Source organism: Neovison vison, chromosome 5 (genome assembly GCF_020171115.1).
Source record: "Neovison vison isolate M4711 chromosome 5, ASM_NN_V1, whole genome shotgun sequence".
Taxonomy (NCBI): domain Eukaryota; kingdom Metazoa; phylum Chordata; class Mammalia; order Carnivora; family Mustelidae; genus Neogale; species Neogale vison.
The window spans coordinates 115,040,531-115,061,568 of record NC_058095.1 but is presented as its reverse complement, the minus strand read 5'-3'; the positions used below and the strand labels follow the sequence as shown (position 1 = coordinate 115,061,568).

General features: G+C 37.1%; 1 pseudogene; it reads left to right on the top strand.

Annotated features, from left to right (window-relative positions):
- The first annotated feature begins 20,154 nt into the window (after nucleotides 1-20,154).
- LOC122907862 lies at nucleotides 20,155-20,624 on the top strand (annotated as a pseudogene).
- The last annotated feature ends 414 nt before the right edge of the window (nucleotides 20,625-21,038 follow it).

Here is a 21,038-nt window from a genome sequence, read left to right as displayed (position 1 = left end):
AAGATAGAAGAGAAATAACTGGAGATATTTTTAAAATAAGAGAGTATATCATAAGTAACTGTTAATAAATCTGACAACTTGATAAAATTGTTCCTAAAAAACACGAAATGCAGTGTGTGGTACGAGGGGAAATAGATAATTTGAATGGACAGTAAGCATTAAACACCTGAAGTGTTCAAAGATCTACCCTCTCAAGACAAAATAGAAAGCTAAAGGATTTTATAGGTAAGTTTTACTAAACTTTCAAAGAAACACTGAATTCTAACTTATACAAGCTATTCCAAAGAAAAGACAAAACAGAGCTATTCGGTTCATTTTAGGCAACTATTAAAATCTTGACTCCCAGAGCAGATAAGAATAATAATAAATAAAAGATCATACAGCATTTATTATGAAAATAAATGTAAAAAAATAAGCTAATCTAGCACTACAGTGTATTATAATACATCATCTTCAAGTATGATCTATCCAAGGGATGCAAGAATGATTCAACATCAGGAAAAAAAAATCTATTACTGCAATTTCACACATTAATACACATTTCATCAAAGCAGGGAAAGCCTTTAATAAAAATACAACATCTATTCATAGCTTTTTAAAATCTTAGGATAAAATGAATAGAAAGGAACTTACTTTATTGGGTAAAATTTATATACCAAAACCTATAGTTAATGTTATACTTAATGGAGAAACAATATGAATTCCCTGTAGAGCTGAAAACAATACAAGGACTTCCAGAATCCTGACTTTAACATAGCTCTACTTCTGCCCTAAACTAGAAGGGAGAAAAAGAGGTATGGTTAAGAATTAGAAAGGAAAAGATAAAACATCTGTCATTTGCTGATGATATGATCATCTGTTTAGAAAAGCTAAGAGAATCAAGTTCAACCTATGGAAAGCAATAGCCAAAAATAACCCATTTGCAAATGCAACAAAAATTATAAAGTTCCTTGAATTACATTAATCAAAAATACACAGGAGCTCTACAGTAAAATTTTTAAAGTTCTAATAAAAAGAAATAGAAGAATGCATAAATGAAAAGATGTTCCATGTTTTTGGGTGAGATAATATAATAAAGATGTCAATTTTCCTCTTCCAAATTAATCTATAAATTCAATACTATGTCAAAATTCCATTTGAATTTCCTAAGACACTCAACAAACTAAATCCAAAATTTACGTGAAAAAAACAAATGCTTATACATAGCTAAGCTGACCTCAGACAAGGGGTGGACTATTGGACCTACCATACTTAGGACAATTTTTCTTTTATTGTTATTAAGACTTTTTTTTTTAAAGAGTTTTAGGTTCAGAGCAAAATTGAGAGAAAGATAAATAGATTTCCCATATATCCCTACCCCCACACATGCACAGGCTCCTACCTTCTTTATCAACATCCCCTACCAGAGTGGCACATTCATACAACTGACGAACCTACATTGACCTATCACCTCAAGTTTGTAATTTTTTTTAAAGGTTTTATTTATTTATTTGACAGAGAGAAATCACAAGTAGGCAGAGAGGCAGGCAGAGAGAGAGAGAGAGGGAAGCAGGCTCCCCACCGAGCAGAGAGCCCGATGTGGGACTCAATCCCAGAACCCTGAGATCATAACCCGAGCTGAAGGCAATGGCTTAACCCACTGAGCCACCCAGGCGCGCCTCAAGTTTGTAATTTACATACAGGTTCCCTCTTGGTGTTGTATATTCCATGGGCTTGAATCAATGTATAATGACAGTATCTGTCATTATGGTGTCTTACAGATAAATCACTCAGACTTCTTACTGTGTAAAAATCCTTTGTTCCATCTATTCATTTCTTCCTTCCTTTGACAACCACCAATCACTTTATTGCCTTCATAGTTTTGCCTTTCTTAGAACGTCATATAGTTAGAATCATATGGTATGTAGTGTTTTCAGACTGGCTTCTGTCACTTGGGAATATATATTTAAGGTTATTCCATATATTTTTATGAGCTGATAGTTCAATTCTTTTTAGTGCTGAATAATATTCTATTGTCTGGACATAACACTGTTTATTCCCTCACTAACAGAAGAACACCTTGTTTACCTCCAAGTTTTGGCAATTATGAATAAAGCTACTATAAATATTTCTGTGCAGATTTTTGTGTGGATATAGGTTTTCAGTTTCATTGGATAAATAACAAAGAGCATGATTGTTGAGTTACATAGAAAGAATATGTTTAGTTTTGTAAGAAACTGCTGAACTGTTTTTCGAAGTGGCTCTACCATTTTGTACTCCCACCAGCTACTAATGAGAGTTCCTGCTGTTTCACATCCTTGCCAGCATTTGGTGTTGTGAGTGTTCTGGATTTTGGCTATTTTAATCAGAATGTAATGGCATCTCGTTCATAACCATTTCTTTGTGTATTTTTAGTAACAATCATTTATCACCTGTATCTTTTGCAATATTTTCTCACAGTCTGTAGCTTATCTTCTCATTCTGTTGACATTGTCTTTTGCAGACTAGTTTTTTATTTTAATGAAGGCCAGCTTATCAATTGTTCTATTCACAGATCATGCCTTCAGTGTTGTACCTAAAAAGTCACAGCCATACCCAAAGTTATATAGATGTTCTCTTTTCTATTATTAACATATAATGTATCATTTGTTTCAGGAATACAGGTCTGTGATTCATCAGTCTTACACAATTCACAGCACTCACTATACCCTCCCCAATGTCCATTTCCCCATCCCTCCCACCCTCCTCCACACCAGCAACCCTCAATTTGTTTCCCGAGATTAAGACTCTCTTATTGTTTCTCTCCCCCTCTGGTTTCGTCTTGTTTCATTTTTCCCTCCCTTCCCCTACGATCCTCTGTCTTGTTTCTCAAATCCTTCATATCAGTGAGATCGTATGATAATTGTCTTTCTCTGATTGACTTATTTTGCTTAGCAAAATACCCTCTAGTTCCATTCACATCATTACAAATGGCAAGATTTCAGTTTTGATGGATATATATATGTATATATATACCACATCTTCTTTATCCATTCATCTGTCAATGGACATCTAGGCTCTTTCCATTGTTTTGGCTATTGTGGACATTGTTACTATAAACATTGGGGTGCATATGCCCCTCTGGATCACTACATTTCTATCTTTGGGGTAATACCCAGTTGAGCAATTGCTGGGTCATAGGGTAGCTCTATTTTCAACTTTTTGAGGAACCTCCATACTGTTTTCCAGAATGGCTGCACCAGCTTGCATTCCCACCAACAGAGTAGGAGGGTTTTCCCTTCTCCACAACCTCACCAACATCTGTTGTTTCCTGACTTAATTTTAGCCATTCTGACTGGTGTGAGGTGGTACTTCACTGTAGTTGTTGTTTTTTTTTTTAAGATTTTATTTATTTATTCGACAGATGGAGAGCACAAGTAGGCAGAGAGGCAGGGAGAGAGAGATGTATAAGCAGGCTCCCTGCTGAGCAGAAAGCCCAATGCAGGACTCGATTGGAGGACCCTGGGATCATGACCTGAGTGGAAGGCAGAGGCTTTAACCCACTGAGTCACCCAGGCGCCCCTCACTGTACTTTTGATTTGTATTTCCCTGATGCTGAGTGATATTGAGCACTTTTTCATGTAACTGCTGGCTAGACACATGAAATATCTGTTCATGTCTTCTGCCCATCTCTTGATTGGATTATTTGTTCTTTGGGTGTTGAGTTTGGTAAGTACTTTTAGATTTTGGAAATGTCTTTGCAGAAATGTCTGTTCATGTCTTCTGCCCATCTCTTGATTGGATTATTTATTCTTTGGGTGTTGAGTTTGATAAGTTGTTTATTTTTTTTTAAAGATTTTATTTATTTGACACACAGAGAGAGATCACAAGTAGACAGAGAGGCAGGTAGAGAGAGAGGGGGAAGCAGGCTCCCTGCTGAGCAGATAGCCCTATGCAGGGCTCAATCCCAGGACCCTGAGATCATAAGGCAGAGGCTTAACCCACTGTGCCACCTTGGCGCCCCATGATAAGCTGTTCATAGATTTTGAATACCAGCCCTTTACCTGATATGTCATTTGCAAATATCTTCTCCCATTCTGTTGGTTGGTTGTCTGTCTGTCAGATTTGTTGGCTGTTTCCTTTGCTGTGCAAAAGCTTTTTATCTTGATTAAGTCCCAATAGTTCATTTTTGCCCTTGCTTCCCTTGCCTTTGGCAATGTTTCTAGGAAGAAGTTGCTTTGGCTGAGGTCAAAGAGGTTGTTGCCTGTGTTCTCCTCAAGGATTTTGATGGATTCATGTCTCACATTGAGGTCTTTCATCCCTTTTGAGTCTATTTTTGTGAGTGGTAAAAGGAAATGGTCCAGTTTCATTCACCTGCATGTGGCTGTCCAATTTTCCCAACACCATTTGTTGAAGAAACTGTCTTCTTTCCATTAGACATTCTTTCCTGCATTGTTGAAGATTAGTTGACTATAGAGTTGAGGGTTCATTTCTGGGCTCTCTGTTCTGTTCCGTTGATCTCTGTGACTGCTTTGTACCAGTATCATACTGTCTCAATAGTATTTTGTAATAGAGCTTGAAGTCCAGAATTGTGATGCCACCAGCTTTGGTTTTCTTTTCCCAACATTCCTCTGGCTATTTGGGGTCTTTTCTGACTCCGTGCAAATTTTAGGATTCTTTGTTCCGTTTCTGTGAAAAAAGTTGATGGTATTTTGATAGGAATTGCATTAAATGTGTAGAAGGCTATAGGCAGCATAGACATTTTCACAATATATGTTCTTCCAATCCATGAGCATGGAATGTTTTTCCATTTCTTTTTGTCTTCCTCAATTTCTTTCATGAGTATTCTACAGTTTTCTGAATACAGATTCTTTGCCTCTTTGGTTACATTTATTCCTAGGTATCTTATGGTTTGGGGTGCAATTGTAAAGGGGACTGATTCCTTAATTTCTCTTTCTTCTGTCTTGTTGTTGGTGTATAGAAATGCAACTGATTTCTGTGCATTAATTTTCTATCCTAACACTTTACTGAATTTCTGCATGATTTCTAGCATTTTTGGGGTGGAGTCTTTTGGGTTTTCTGCATAGAGTATCATATCATCTGCAAAGAGTGAGAGTTTGCCTTCTTCTTTGCTGATTTGGATGCCTTTTCTTTCTTTTTGTTGTCTGATTCTTGAGGCTAGGACCTCTAGTACTATGTTGAATAGCAGTGGTGATAGGGGATATCCCTGCCATGTCCTGACCTTAGGGAAAAAGCTCTCAGTCTTTCCCCATTGAGAATTATACTGACTGTGGGTTTTTTGTAGATGGCTTTGATGATATTGAGGTATATACCCTCTATTCCTATACTGTGAAGAGCTTTAATCAAGAAATGATGCTGTACTTTGTCAAATGCCTTTTCAGCATCTATTGAGAGTATCCTATGGTTGTGGTTCTTTCATTAATGTATTGTACCACATTGATTGATTAGCAGATGCTGAACCAAATTTGCAGCCCAAGAAAATCCCACTTGGTTGTGGTGAATACTTCTTTTAATGTACTCTTGGATCCTATTGGCTAGTATTTTGGTGAGAATTTTTGTATCCGTGTTCATCAGGGATATTGGTCTATAATTCTCCTTTTTTTGTTTTTTTTTAAGATTTTATTTATTTATTTGACAGACAGAGATCACAAGTAGGCAGAGAGGCAGGCAGAGAGAGAGGGAGAAGCAGGCTCCCCAACAAGCAAAGAGCCCAAGGCAAGGCTCAATCCCAAGACCATGGGATCATGACCTGAGCCGAAGGCAGAGGCTTTAACCCACTGAGCCATCCAGGCACCCCTGTAATTCTCCTTTTTGATGGGGTCTTTGGTTTTGGTATCAAAGTAATGCTGACTTCATAAAATAAATTTGGAAATTTTCCTTCCATTTCTATTTTTGGAACAGTTTCAGGAGAATAGGTATTAATTCTTATTTAAATGTTTGGTAGAAGTCCCATGGAAAGCCATCTGGCCCAGGGCTCTTTTTTGTTGGGAGATTTTAGATTACTGCCTCAATTTCCTTACCGGTTATGGGTGTGTTCAGGTTTTCTCTTTCTTCCTGGTTCAGTTTCTGTAGTTAATATGTCTCTAGGAATACATCCATTTCTTTCAGATTGTCTTATTTGCTGGTATATAGTTGCTCATAATATGTTCTTATAATTGTTTGTATTTATTTGGTGTTGGCTGTGATCTCTCCTCTTTAATTCGTGATTTTATTTATTTGGGTGCTTTCTCTTTTCTTTTTGATAAGTCTGGCCAGGGATTTATCAAATTCATTACTTCTTTCAAAGAACCACCTCCTAGTTTTGTTGATCTGTTCTACTGTTCTTTTGGTTTGTATTTCATTGATTTCTGCTCTGATCTTTATTATTTCTCTTCTCCTGCTGGGTTTAGGCTTTCTTTGCTGTTCTTTCTCTAGCTTCTTTAGGTGTAGATTTAGGTTGTGTACTTTAGACCTTTCTTGTTTCTTGAGAAAGGCTTATATTGCTATATACTTCCTCTTAAGACCACCTGTGCTGCATCCCAAAGATTTTGAACAGTTATGTTTTCATTGTCATTGGTTTCCATGAACTGTTTTAATTCTTCTTTAATTTCCTGGTTGACCCATTTATTCTTTAGTAGGATGCTCTTTAGCTTCCATGTATTTGAGTTCTTTCCAACTTTCCTCTTGTGCTTGAGTTCTAGTTTCAAAGCATTGTGGCCCAAAAATATGCAGGGAATGATCCCAATCTTCTGACACCAGTTGAGAGTTGATTTGTGACCCAGAAGGTGATCTGTTATGGAGAATGTTCCATGTGCACTAGATGAGAATGTGCATTCTGATGCTTTGGGGTGGAATGTTCTGAATATATGTGTGAAGTCCATCTGGTCCACTGTGTCATTTAAGGACTTTATTTCCTTGTTGATCTTTTGCTTAGATGATCTGTCCATTTCAGTGAAGGGGGTGTTAAAGTCCCCTACTGTTATTGTTTTATTGTCAAAGTGTTTCTTTGATTTTGTTATTAACTGGTTTTAAATAGGGACATAGATATTTTAAATTGTTAGATCTTCTTGTTGGACAGACCCCTTAAGTATGATACAGTGTCCTTCCTCATTTCTTATTATAGTCTTTGGCTTAAAATCTAATTGATCTGATGTAAGGATTGCCACCCCAGCTTTCTTTTGATGTTCATTAGCATGGTAAATAGTTTTCCACCCCTCACTTTAAATCTTGTCTTTGTGTCTTTGGGTCTAAAATGAGTCTCTTGCAGACAGCATATTGATAAGTCTTATTTTTTTTTTTATCTAGTCTGATACCCTGTGTCTTTTGATTGGGACATTTAGCCCATTTACATTCAGAATAACTATTGAAAGATATGGATTTGTGTCATTGTATTTTCTGTAAGGTCACAGTTACTGTATATTGTCTCTATTCCTTTCTGGTGTATGTTCCTTTTAGGCTCTCTCTTTGCTTAGAGAGGACCCATTTCAATATTCCCTGTAGGGCTGGTTTGGTGTTTGCAAATTCTTTAAGTTTTTGTTTATCCTGGAAGCTTTTTATCTCTCCTTCTATTTTCAATGACAACCTAGTTGGATATTGTAATCTCAGCTGCATATTTTTCTCATTTAGTGCTCTGAATATGTCATGCCAGTCCTTTCTAGCCAGCCAGGTCCACTGCCAATTTAATGCTTCTACCATTGTAGATTACAGACCTCTTGTCCTGAACTCCTTTCAGGATTTTCTCTTTGTCTTTGAGACTTGTAATTTTTACTATTAGTTGTTGTGGTGTTGACTTATTTTTATTGATTTTAAGGAGGATCCTCTGTGCCTCCTGGATTTTGATGCCTGTTTACTTCCCCTAATTAGGGACGATCTCTACTATTATTTGCTCCAATATAGGCCCCCCTCTCTCTTTCTTCTTCTGGGATCCCACCTATTCTAAGATTATTCCACCTTATGGTATCACTTTTCTCTCAAATTCTCCCCTCATGATCCAGTAATTGTTTATCTCTCATTTTCTCAGCATCTTTATTCTCCATCATTTGGTCTTCTTTATCACTAATTCTCTTTTCTGCCTCATTTATCCCAGCAGTTAGAGCCTCCATTTTTTATTGAACTTCATTAATAGCCTTTTTTATTTCAACTTGGTTAGGTTTTAGTTCTTTCATTTCTCCAGAAAGGAATTTTCTAGTATCTTCATTGCTTTTATCAAGCCCAGCTAGTATCTATATAATTGTCATTCTGAACTCTAGTTCCAATATCTTACTAACATCCATATTGATTAGGTCCCTGGCAGTTGGTACTGCCTCTTATTCTTTTCTTTTTGAGGTGAGTTTTTCTGTTTTGTCATTGTGTCCAGAGAACAGATGAGTGAAAGAGCAAAACGCTTAAAGGGTAACAATGACCCCAGAAAAATATACACTAAACAAATCAGAAGAGACCTAAAACCAGGTGGGGGGGAAGAATATGATCAGGCCAATATATAGAACAGAGCCACACACTAGATTTTTGGGTGTATTTTGGTCTTTTAGAAAAAACTGCCTCCCAAAATTTAAAAAAAAGAAAAACTTAAATATATATAAAAATAAGGTAAATACAATGAAAGGATGGAATATGGCTGTAAAGATGAAAGTTTTTTAAAAAATTTTAAAGGAATTGATAAGAAGTTGGTTTATAAAAAGAAAGAAAAAAATTAAAAAAAAAAAAAAAGGAGAGAATGTGGTCAGGCAGGAGACTAGAACAAAGCCATACACTTGATTTAGGGTATATTTTGGTCTATCAGAAGAAATTGTATCCCAAAATTTTAAAGAAGAAAAAGTTATATATATACAAAAAATAAGGTTAAATACAATGAAGAGCTAGAACACGACTGTAAAAATGAAAATTTAAGAAGATTTTTAAAAAGGAATTGATAAGATGTCCCAGTGAGGGTTCCACCCCCTGCTGAGCCACTAGAGCAACGTACCTAGTGGAGCAGACTTCTAGAAGTTCTGATTTTGTGCTTCACCGCTCTATCACTTGCTGGTAGCCAGCTGACAGCGGCTCCCAACCCTCACCATCTGTCTTCCCAAATATCGCCTCAGATTCACTTCTCCACATGTCCTGTCCCACCTTCCAGAAAGTTATCACTTTTCTGCTCACAGATCACTGGTATTCCTTTCTTCAATCTCCTGTTGAGTTTGTAGGTGTTCAGAATGGTTTGACAACTATCTAGCTGAACTCCTGGGACCAGATGAAATTTAGGTCTCCTACTCCTCTGCCATCTTGCTCCTCCCACCTATATAGGTGTTCTCTTGTGTTAACTTCTTTTCTTTTTAAGATTTTATTTTTATTTATTTATTTGAGAGAGAGAGAGAGAGTATGAGAGGGGATAGGTCAGAGGGAGAAGCAGGCTCCCCACTGAGGAGGGAGCCCGATGAAGGACTTGATCCCAGGACTTCAGGATCATGACTTGAGCCGAAGGCAGTCATTTTACCAACGGAGCCACCCAGGTGCCCCTCTTGTGTTATGTTCTAGGAGTTTTATAGTTTTGGATTATATATTTATACCTGCAATCTATAGAGTGAATTTTTTGTCTGTGTCTAGATTCATTTTTTTGCATGTAGAGGTCCAGTTGTTTCAGTATCATTTGTTGAAAGGAGTATTTTTGCTCTACTATATTGCTTTTCTTCGTACTAAAGGTCAGTTGACTGTGTTTATGTGGATCTATCTCTGGGCTCTCTATTCTGTTTCACTGAACTGTTTGTCTTTTCTTTCACCAATACCACACTGTCTTGATTACTGTGCCTTTATCTTAAGGTCTCAAAGTTAAGTAGTCTCAGTCCTCTAATTTTATTCTTCTCCTTCAATATTGAGTTGGCTATTGAGTCTTTTGCTTAGGACACTCTTTAAAACTATAGTAATAGTAACAATAATAATATGATTTTGGTTCAAGTAACTCAGAGACAGAATCATAAATATATAGGAATCTATTATGCAATAAATGTGGACATCAAAAACCACAGGGAAAGACAGATGCTTTAGTAAATGATGTTAGGAAAACTGTCTTGTTATATGAAGGAAAACAAGCCAGATTCCTTCCTAAATCTACCTATAAAGTTGAACTCTAGAAGAATTAAAGACATATATATAAAAGATAAAAGGATAAAGTTATTAGAAGAAAAAAAACAGGTTTTCTTTGTAATCTAGTATTGGAAAGAAGTTCTTAAATAAAACTTTAAATGTATACACAATTAGGGAAAAGAACTGATGAGTTTGATTACATCAGACTTAAGGACTTCTATTCAGCAAAATATACCATGGAAAATAATTAATAAACAGCCAACAAAACAGAAGAATATATTTGCAACTTCTAAATCTGACAAAAGACAACTATATAGAATAGCCCGAAAAATGACTTCAAATCAGTGAGCAAAGGACAGACACTATAAAAAAACAGAAGAGGCAAAGCATATGAACAGGCAAGGTACAGAAGAACACCCACAAAAAGGCAACAAGCACATAATAAAATCTACCAAAACACTGGTAATCAGAGAATACAAATTAAAACAAAAATGCTTATCACTTCTTAGAATACTACATCAGAAACTAATGATATACTGTACAGTGGCTAACATAACATAATAATAAAAAATATAATAATAATAAAATATATATAAAATAAATATATATAACAAAATATTATTAAAAACAATAAAATTGCTTATCACTTTATGCCTATTAAAACTGTTAAAATTGGAAAGATGGATGAACTCAAGTATAAGGTGAGGATGTGGGACATAGAAACCCCCAACTATTGCCATTGAAATTATAGATCAATGAGAGAAACCAGCCCTGCCTGGTCAAACTACACATATATATACCCTCTTTCCCAGAAACTCTGGTCCTGAATATACATTCCAGGCAACTGCCCATATAGGTCCAAAAGGAGAGATGTTGAGGATGCACATTATAGCTCTGCTTAGGAAAAGAAGGAATTGGGGCTACCTGGAGTTCATCTTTGGGACAGTCAATGTAATAGAGAATATGAACAAAGCCAAGAATTAGATTTTTGAAAAGAGCAAGAATATTGACAAGACACCAGCAATATTGATCAAGAGAAAAATTGCATAAACATACATTTTTAGGAATACAAAGAAGATACAACTATATGCAGCAGAATTTTTTTTAAAGAATAAAGATACTATGAACAATTCTATGCCAATAAATTTTAAAATTTAAATGAGATGGACAAATTCCTACAAAACTTCTAGAAATAAAAATGTCACATAATCTTAAGTTCCTTTAAAAAAAAAACAAAACTTGAATCAGCAGCTAAAAATCTTTCCATATAGAAACATAAAGGGTTTTGCCAGAAAATTCTATCAAACATCCAAGGAACAAACAATTTTAATCTTAGAGAAATCTACCCAAGAGAAGAATAAAAGAGAGAATACTCACCAGCTCAATCTATGAAGCAGGGAGCAAGGGTTCAGTTCCAAAATCTAGCAAAGACAGTTTGAGGGAAAAAAAACAACAGAATCAATGTCATTTATGAACATAGATCTAAAACTCCTACACAAATATTCTCAAATCAAATTTAGCAATATGTGGGAAAAGATACTCTCATGAACAAACTGGATATATTCCAGGACTGAAAGTTTAGTTTAATATTCGAGAATCAATTTAACATACTTCACCACAGCAAAAGATTAAATAAAAAAAAGTACAGTCATTTCAATAATTGCAAGTAAATGTATTTGATAGAATTCCAAGTATTTTCAGAAGTAGAGTTTCTTAGCCTTTTAAAAGAGATTTTTTTGAAAAGCCTGAAGGACTCATAAATCTCTGTGATCTCAGATTAGGCAAAGTGTTCTTAAAAATGATATCAAAAATGCACATGACAAAAAAGGATAAACTGAACTTCCTTAGAATTAAAAACTTTTGTGTTTCAAAGGTCACCATCAAGAAAATAAAAATACAACCTATATAGGAGAAGATATTTGCAAATTACATACCTGATAAAGGACTTGCATCTAGAATACATAAAGAACTCTAACAACTCAAAAATAAAGACACACAACCTAATTTAAAAATGGGCAAGAGACCTGATAAGCATTTCTCCAAAGAAGATAGATGGTTAATAAGCATTTGTTAAAAATACTCAATGTCTTTAGTCATCAGAGAAATGCAAAACCCCAATGAGATAACACTTAATGCCCTCAAGGATAGCAATGATCAAAAATACATTCAATGACAAGTGTCGGCAAGAATGTGAAGAAACTGGAACTTTGATACCCTGTTGGTTGGAATATAAAATGATGCAGTCATTTTGAAAAAGAGTCCTGTCAGTTCCTCAAAAGATGAAAAAAAAAGAGTTAACATATGACCGAGGAATTTCATTTCTAGACATATACACGAGAGAACAGAAAACATTTGTCCACACAAAAAGTTGTACATGAGTCCTCACAGTAGCATTATTCAAAATAGCCCAAAAGTGGACATAACCCGAATGTCCTTCAACCAACTGAAATTCAGCTCCATAGGGTTAATGACATGAAACTAGCAGAAGGCTTTTGGGTTTTGTTTTCTGTTTTGTTTTCACTGTTTAGTTTAGTTTTGTTTTGTTTTGTTTTGTTTTGTTTTGTTTTGTTTTTTTGAGAGAGAGAGAAGGCACACAAGTGGGGACAGAGAGGAAAGAGAGAATCCCAAACAGGTTCTGTGCTCAGAACCCCACATGGGGCTCGATCTCAGGACAACAAGATCATGACCTGAGCTGAAACCAAGAGGTGGGCACTTATCTGACTGAGCCTCCCAGGCACCCTGAAACTAGCAGAAAACTTAAAGCTTGGTTTTCAGAAAATAATTTCTCCCTCATCAGCTGTTGTGAATTTTCAAAACTCACTAACAGATCCACTAGCTGTCTCTGCAGAAGTCTGGACTCAAGGTCAACTGATAAGGTTGCAGTCTATGAACAGGGAAGACCCTAAATGCCTTACCCAAGATAACAAGCCCAAGACCCCATCCAGTCTATACAAGCTCTCAGAGCATGCATATAGCCTCTTCTCCTTGTCCTAAGATCACCTCCTGATATCCGGTTCAACTGTCTCATTCTGATATTATGTCTCCACCCCAAAGTGAACATTGGATGTATGTTACATATATATTTGCTCAATGCACATGCACCATCTTTCCTCAAATAAGTTTCCCTGCCCTTTTTATCAATATGATGTAATCTCAACTCCTATAAAAACTTGTTCTCTTCCCCTTCGGGGAGGAGGATTTGAGACTTGTCCTCCCATCTCCTCATCTGGCTGCCTCACAAACAAGCTCTTTGCTTGCTGCATGCCTGATGTCTTGGTGACTAGCTTTGCTGTGCATCAGGAAGAAGAAATGCAGTTCAGTTACAAAATGAATGGATATGCCATACTTAAACGATGGAATATTATTTGACAGTAAAAACAAATTATGTACTGACACATGGCCACAGCATGGATGAAATTTAAAAACATTCTGCTAAGTGGAAGAAGCCAGCCATGAAAGGCCACATCCAGAATAGGCAAATCTATAGAGACAGAAAGATCAGTGCTTGCCTCGGACTGGCTGAGTCAGGGATGGAGATGGGGAGAAGGAGTGGTAGGATGGAGAATGAGTGGCTGCTAAGAGATACAGAGTTTCCTTCTGGAGAATTAAAAACGTTCTAAAATTAAATTGTAGTGATGGTTGCATCGTTTTTTGAATATACTAAAAGCCATTGAATCATACACTTTAAATGGATGAAATGTATGGTAGGTGAATTATGTCTCAATAAAGATGTTTTTAAAAAAGAAGACAAGGTGACTATCATTTCTCCAACATGGCACTGGAGGCCCTAGGTGGTGTAGTAAACCAAGAATGAAGGAAAGGAGAAAAGGAAGTGAAAAAGGAAGAGAAGGAGGGAGAAATGGAAGGAAGGTGCGGAATATGATTGGAAAAAGAGAAACAACATTGACAATACTAACATATGATTCACCTAAAACTAAGCTATTAGAACTAATCATAAAGATAAACAAAGCTGCCAAATACTAAATCAGTATTCAGTATTCAATTGCATTTCTACATAGCACGAATAACATTTAGAAAATATAATTTTTAAAAAAGATATTCATTGTGGTATCCCCCAAACACATGAAGTACAAGAAATAAGATATGCAAAATCTTCACAAAAATTTAGAAAACTTGGGGCACCTGGGTGGTTCAGTCAGCTGAGCATCCCACTCTCTCAGCTCAGGTCTTGATCTCAGGGTTATGAGTTGAAGCCCTGTGTCGGGGCTCTGCACTAGGCCTGGCATCTCCTTAAAAAAAAGAGAGAGATAACTGTATTGAAAGACATTAGTGAAGAGCTAAATAAATGGAGAAATACACCATGATCATGGGATGAAAAACTCAGTATGGCAAAGATGTCAATGTTTCCCAATTTTGCTTAGACATGTGAAAAAATTCTACTGAAAATACTGGTTTATTTATGAATGATGACAAGAGGATTCTAAAATGCATAGAAAAAAACCAAAGGCCCAGGAATAGGGGAGGCATTCCAGAAGAACAGGAATGGGGGGCAGGGAGAGGAATTGAGTTAATTGTATTTAAGCTTGCACCAAAGGGTGGGTCCAAGTTAAGTAGGACCTAAAATGTTTGCAAATGGAATACCCTTCTAAAGAAAATAACCCAAAATTATAAATATTAAATCAGGGATCCAAGCAAAATGAGAGGTACTGAAATGAGGAGATACTCATGCTTAAGCTTCTGGACTTCAAGGTAGATCCACGTCCATCTGCATAGTAATGGTGCTGGGAGAATCAAATATACTAATGGAACAGATTTGGGAGCCCAGAAATAGACCCACCCACATATACAGACAACTGATTTAAGATGGAAGTAGAATTATAGGGCAGTTGGTAAAGAACGGGGTTTTTGATGCTGGAACAATTGATCTTATGTTGAAACCTTCCTCAAGTCATACTCCAAAATCAATGACAGGTGAACTAAAATCTCAAATGTGGGAGGCAAATCCATGAAATATATAAAACAAAATACTGAAAAATATCTTTGTGACTTCAGCATGAGAAAGATTCCTTGAGACATAAAATGTACAAAATATAGAGGAAAGGATTTTAAAATTAGTTTTAATGTAAAATATTAAATTAAGAACTAGTTTGCATTCAAAGACTGTACAAAGAAGATAGAGACAAATATAAACTGGAGAATACAGTTTAAAATACATTTAATTGACAAAGGATTAATATCCAGAGTATATATTTCTTCACTCTGAAATGCTCATTTCTCTCATATTTTAGCGACTTTTAAATCAGATGCATCTTACAATCAACAGGGTGCCCCAATTTGTTAGCATTTTTATTTCTTAGTGATAGTAGTACCTTAGGAGCACCTCTTACAATCAGTGATCTCTTAGATTTGATTAAAAACATTACAAAGAACCACAGATCAACACACAAAGCAAGACAAAAAAAATTAAAAATTGGGCAGAATACTTGAACAGGCACTTCATAGGAAGGAAAATCTGAATAACCTATAAATATGGGGAAAAAATGTTCAACCTCATTAGTAAGTGGGGAAATGCAAATGAAAACTATAATGAATTAACATTTCATACTTACCAATGTGGCAAAAATGAAAAGTTTGACGACATGAAGTGCTAGAGATAATGTAGAACATTCAACACGTATATATTCTGCCACTGGGAGTGTGTAATTGGACAATTTCTTTGGAGAACATTTTGGCTTTATCTAGTTCAAAATACACATAAACCTATGACTTAGAAATTCTAACCCTAGATTCATTCTCAAGAGAAGCTCTTGGACATGTACACAGAGCATGTGTGCAAAGCATATTCAAACACTGCTGTTCGTGAAAGCAAAACCTAGATACAACCAACCAGGATGGATAAAAAATGTTGTCTCCTCTCACATGGGATATCACGTATCATTGAAAATGAACAAAGTATGGCTACACTCCCTCATAAGAAATCTCCTGAACATAATATGGAGCAAAGAGAAATCAAGCTGCAGAGTACGTACAGTATGACTCCATTTATAACCAGAAACATGCAAAATTAAATAACATATTATTCAGTTTGAAAACACACATTTTGAAGTCATAAAAAAGCAAGATGATCATGAACACAAGATTCAGAATAGTGGTTGCACCTAAGGGTAGAGGGAAAGAGAAGGATTGAGAAAGTAACATTTCCAGGTTTCAGGGTTCATTAAAATATTCTATTTTTAAAACAGGTCTGAGGGTATACTTGTATTTCTTATATTGTTTTCCTTTTTATTCCATTCATATTTTATAGGTGGTCTTTTAGCATTCACTCAACATTTGATTTCTAACATTTAAAAAGTCAGTCTTCACATCTAGCCAGTTTTTCTGCTAAGATGCATACAACCCTGTGAAAATCAGTCATAAATCCATTTTACTCTCCAGCATGTCTGGCAATGACTGAGCCACCAAGAAAAAGTCTAAGGCCAGTGCACTCTTCCAAGGATGGGAGAAAGGTCTGTGTGTCTCCTGGGAAAAAAACCTGTTAAAAATAGTACATATAGAAATACTATTGTGCTAAATGGAATAAGCATTAGTTACTTAGAAAATTCACTTAACTGGAAAGATTTGAAGACTCATGATCCCAGATGAAGTATTAAGCCATATTTAAAATAAAATAATTATGAATAGAAGTTCTTTATATTTTCTTTCCATACCAAATGGAAAATACTTCCATTTCAGCAAACAATTCTCCAATAATAATAATAATAACAAAATTACCTGGATTTCTTGATATCTCACTGATCCAGATTTCTTAAGCCTACTCATAGTCCTTCACACAGCCCAAAGTCAACTTTTGACAATTATTTTTAGAAAGGAAACTTCCAGAAGTTTAAACTCGTAGAGGACATATTTTAAAAAATTAAATCATGGGGGAAAGTTTTAATGGTATAATTGAGCACCTGCCATGCACTAAGTTCCACACAGAAAGCCAGGGATGAAACGGAAGACCAAACAGGGCTGCACACTTGGATGCTTACAGTCTAGTGGGGGAGACAGTCATTAATCAAAGAATCGCTGAGGTCAAAGTTCAATTACAATGGAGGGAAGTGCTTCATGAAAGCAGAGTGTCAAATGGAAAGAAACGGCCTGGTGAGTGATGATGGAGGTAAGCTTAGAAGAAAGAGTAGGTGAAATCTAGGCATGTGTGTTGCAGGGGTTGGGGAGGGAGAGGTGATGGGGAAAACATTCCAGGCAGAGGGACCAGACAGTGTGACGCTGAAGTCACTACAGCTGAAACTGCATATGGTTTACAGTCAATAATCACACCAGGAAGACATGGAGGTCATAATAATAAATGCGCAAATAGTAGTTTGCTAGGTGAGCAAACACTGCATTAAATTATTGAATAAATGGCAGCTGTTTCATATCTAGACTTCAGTAATCATAACTAATCTTTTTATGTGATTGATAATACTTTGTGCAGGTTATGTTTGGGAACGTGAATATTTACAAGATGAACTCAAGAGTAAATGTAAAGATGATGAGAAAGTAAATTGGTAGATTCAAAAAATTATATTATCACATTTAACATCTGAAAGTCATTTCCCTCAAGCCCATAAAGCCTAACTTTGTTTGTTCAACAGTCTGTGGAAGTATAGTCACTCAGTCATTCATCAAATATGGAATGAATGCCCAGTACGTGCCCAACAATGGGACAGGTATGAAGAATATACAGATGAAAAGGTATGGTGCCCTCTCAAGGAGCTTGCTGTTTCATGGTGAACTAGTCACTAAAGGGAGAGTTATGTGGGAAATTGAGGCGGAGCATGGAGGGGAGTAACTCAGACATTGGTAGGGATCGACATATTCTTAAAGATTTGGAAGAGCAAAGGATGTAAGAGCGATCAATGCACAGAACAAAGAAAGCCCACTGGAACCATGAAGAAAAACCAACAGCTATTGAAGAAAGAAAATATAATCATGATACTCTACTGGACTCTGAAATGTAAAATAGTCAAATACAATAACATAATCATTCCACTGCTATAACTAAAAAAATCTATTTAAAGAATGGAGGGAGGAGTGAGGAGTAGATTATGAGAGGTATATGATTATCCTAGAAAGAGAGCAAATAATACCTAATGTTAATCAATCAATCAATAACAATAACTATGCAAAGAAACAGCGAAAATAGTTCAAAGCCCTTGCCTCTGTGAGGTAGGCTGAGACTTGGTTCTAAGTGAGACAGCTTCCATTCCTCTCACGATAAGCCACTTTGTAATCCTGGGGCATTTTTTTTTTTTATGTCCATATATTACTTTGATCATTTTCAAGCAAATACTGTTTTTAAAAGAGACTATTACAAAGGAAACACTGCATAACCTTTAAGGCACAGTAAATAAATCAGCAAACGAATAATAAAAGGTGTTCGTGAGGTTATGGAGGGAGATACAATGGGGACTAGAGGGAAGGAAATACGGGTCCATAAAATGCTGCTGCAAAGCTATTCTAGCAGCTAGTCTAGTGGGTCCCTAACTAGAGAAACATGATGGGATTATTTCCATTTTCACCGAGAGCCATGTTTTCCTGTTTCTTTCCTATCTGGTGGGATTTTCATAGGCCCAAGACTCTTGGCATGACTGCTCTGTTGCAAAGCCATAATTGTGTGCCAACTGTGCACTCCGAGGGCATTTTTCTAACGTGAAACACAAGAACAGGCATGGCAGAGAGGCTGACATGTGAAACCTCCTACTTACCTAATCTTTCTGCTCTTCTCCTCATAAGAAATCACTTTAGAGTGCAGTCCCATCTCCCACATTTTGTGGAATGATAAATTCACCATAAAAAGAAAAACACAGGCTTTTTTTGGGAAAGTCACTGCACATGTTCAGTTGTTCTAGAAAGTTCTCTTGGGAGACATTTGTTCTAAGGACATTTTCTTCTTCATAGAAAGGAAGGCAAAAGCAGGCTAATTCTCAAAGTGCTGATGGCCACCTCAGCCCCCTCCAGAGAGCAATGCAGTCACTCACCTGTCTTGGGGAAATGTGTATATTTAGAGTGAATCTTCTCTCCTGAATTCTCTATATGAAATAACCATTTACCTTTGGGTGAATCTGAAGTATCTATCACCCCACTTGCCTTCTCTCGTCTGTTCTGCTTCCTCTGGGTCCAAGAGCATTAATAGAAAGCTATCGATCATGTTGAGGGAAATGCTGAATAGGTTACTGAGAGTCAAGGGGACCATACTATCAAAGGGCACGAAAAAGCAGCCAAGCTTCCAACTCAATCAAGGATTTATCTTCAGAGAAAGGTGCCATATGTATAGGCAAGGGCTACTTTCCGTTCCTTTCCAGGGAAAGTAAGGTGGTGACTAGTTCAACATTGCCTAGTGCTAAAACTTCCCCATGAGGGGACTAACAAGAGTTTGGAAAAACTTTACCTCTTGCTCCATGGCTTTTAAATGACTAGCCAATCAAGGTTTTAATTTGACCCCACTATCTCTTCCACTTCAAGAGTTGTCTTTATCCTATGAAGACATAACAAGGAAGACAGAGAGGGTACAGGTGAGGCTCAGCAGGAGTGAAGGGGTAGTGGCCACAAGCAATCCATATGGGAACAAAAGTCCCTCCAAGAATGGCAGAGTTTTAGGACCCCTGGGTGGCTCAGTTAATCACCTGCCTTCAGCTCAGGTCATGATCCCAGGGTTCTGGGATCGAGTCCCACATCAGGCTCCTTGCTCACAGGAGCCTGCTTCTCCCTCTGCCTCAGCTCCCTCTGCTTGTGCTCTCCCTCTCTGACAAATAAATAAATAAAATCTTAAAAAAAAAAAAAAAAGAAAAGAAAAAAAAGAAGAAGAAGAAGAATGACAGAGTTTTGCCAGGTCTCGGAGGGCAATGAAGGAAACCTGACCCTATGTTTTCTTTGCAATGAATTGTCCGTTCCTCTGCAGTCAAAACATCTACCACTACTGTCAAGGTAAGCCACTAGCAACAGCACAGGATTTAGAAAAAGAGGGCATTAAAGTACATGTATAAGAAAGCAATGATGGGGATAAGGTAGTTAAAAAGCACAAATGTACAGCTATAAAAGAACTAAGTCCCACGGATGGAAGGCATAGCACAGTGACACTGTTAACACCGTACTGCCTTTCCAGCGCTGGCCCCAGATGTAGCAGCCACCGAGATGTTGATGCCCAAGAAGAATCATATCGCCGGTTATGATGTCCTTTTCAAGGAGGGAGTTACGGTGGCCAAGAAGGGTGCCCATAAGCTCAAATACCCTGAACTGGCAGACAAGAATATGCCTCATCTTCACATCAGACCATGAGGCTACATAAAGCAACAGCTTTCCTGGAGGCATTTCCAGTGATAGCTTACCAACCAGTGCATCCAAGATCTCCGTGATTTCCTCCACCTGGCCCCTGAGACATGCCTGCCACTCTGTGCCTCAGCCATCCCGAGAACGGTGGACCCCAGCCCAAAGGTCTGGAAAGCTCCGCAAGCCTCACCAGAGGGAAAGCTGACAGAGACACCTGCAGGCAAAGCACTGTGGCCCCTGCTGCTAACAAGAGAGCTGAGGCTGGGACTGGGTCAGCAACTGAATTCCAGTTTACAGGTGGATTTGGTCATGGACGTGGCCAGACACCTCAGTAAAGCTGGAGGAGATTGTTGTGTGTTGAATAAATCTGTAGCAATAAATAAATAACACTGTATCATATATCTGCAAGTTGCTAAGAGAATAGATCTTGAAGTTTCCCCACAAGAAAAAAAAATTGTAACCGTGTGTTATGGTGATGGATGTGAATTAAACTTATCATGGTGGTCATTTCCCAGTATCCACAAATACAGAATCATTATGTTATATCTCTGAAACTAACATAATAAGTCAATTAAATCTAAATTTAAGAAAGAAAGAAAGAGAGAGAGAGAGAACAGGAGAGGAGACAGAGGGGGAGGGGAGAGGGAAGGGAAGGGAAGGGAAGGGAAGGGAAGGGAAGGGGGACTGAGGGAGAAAATGCTTCATAAAGCACATAGATGTGCCTGAGGTGGCTTTAGCACAGAGCCCTG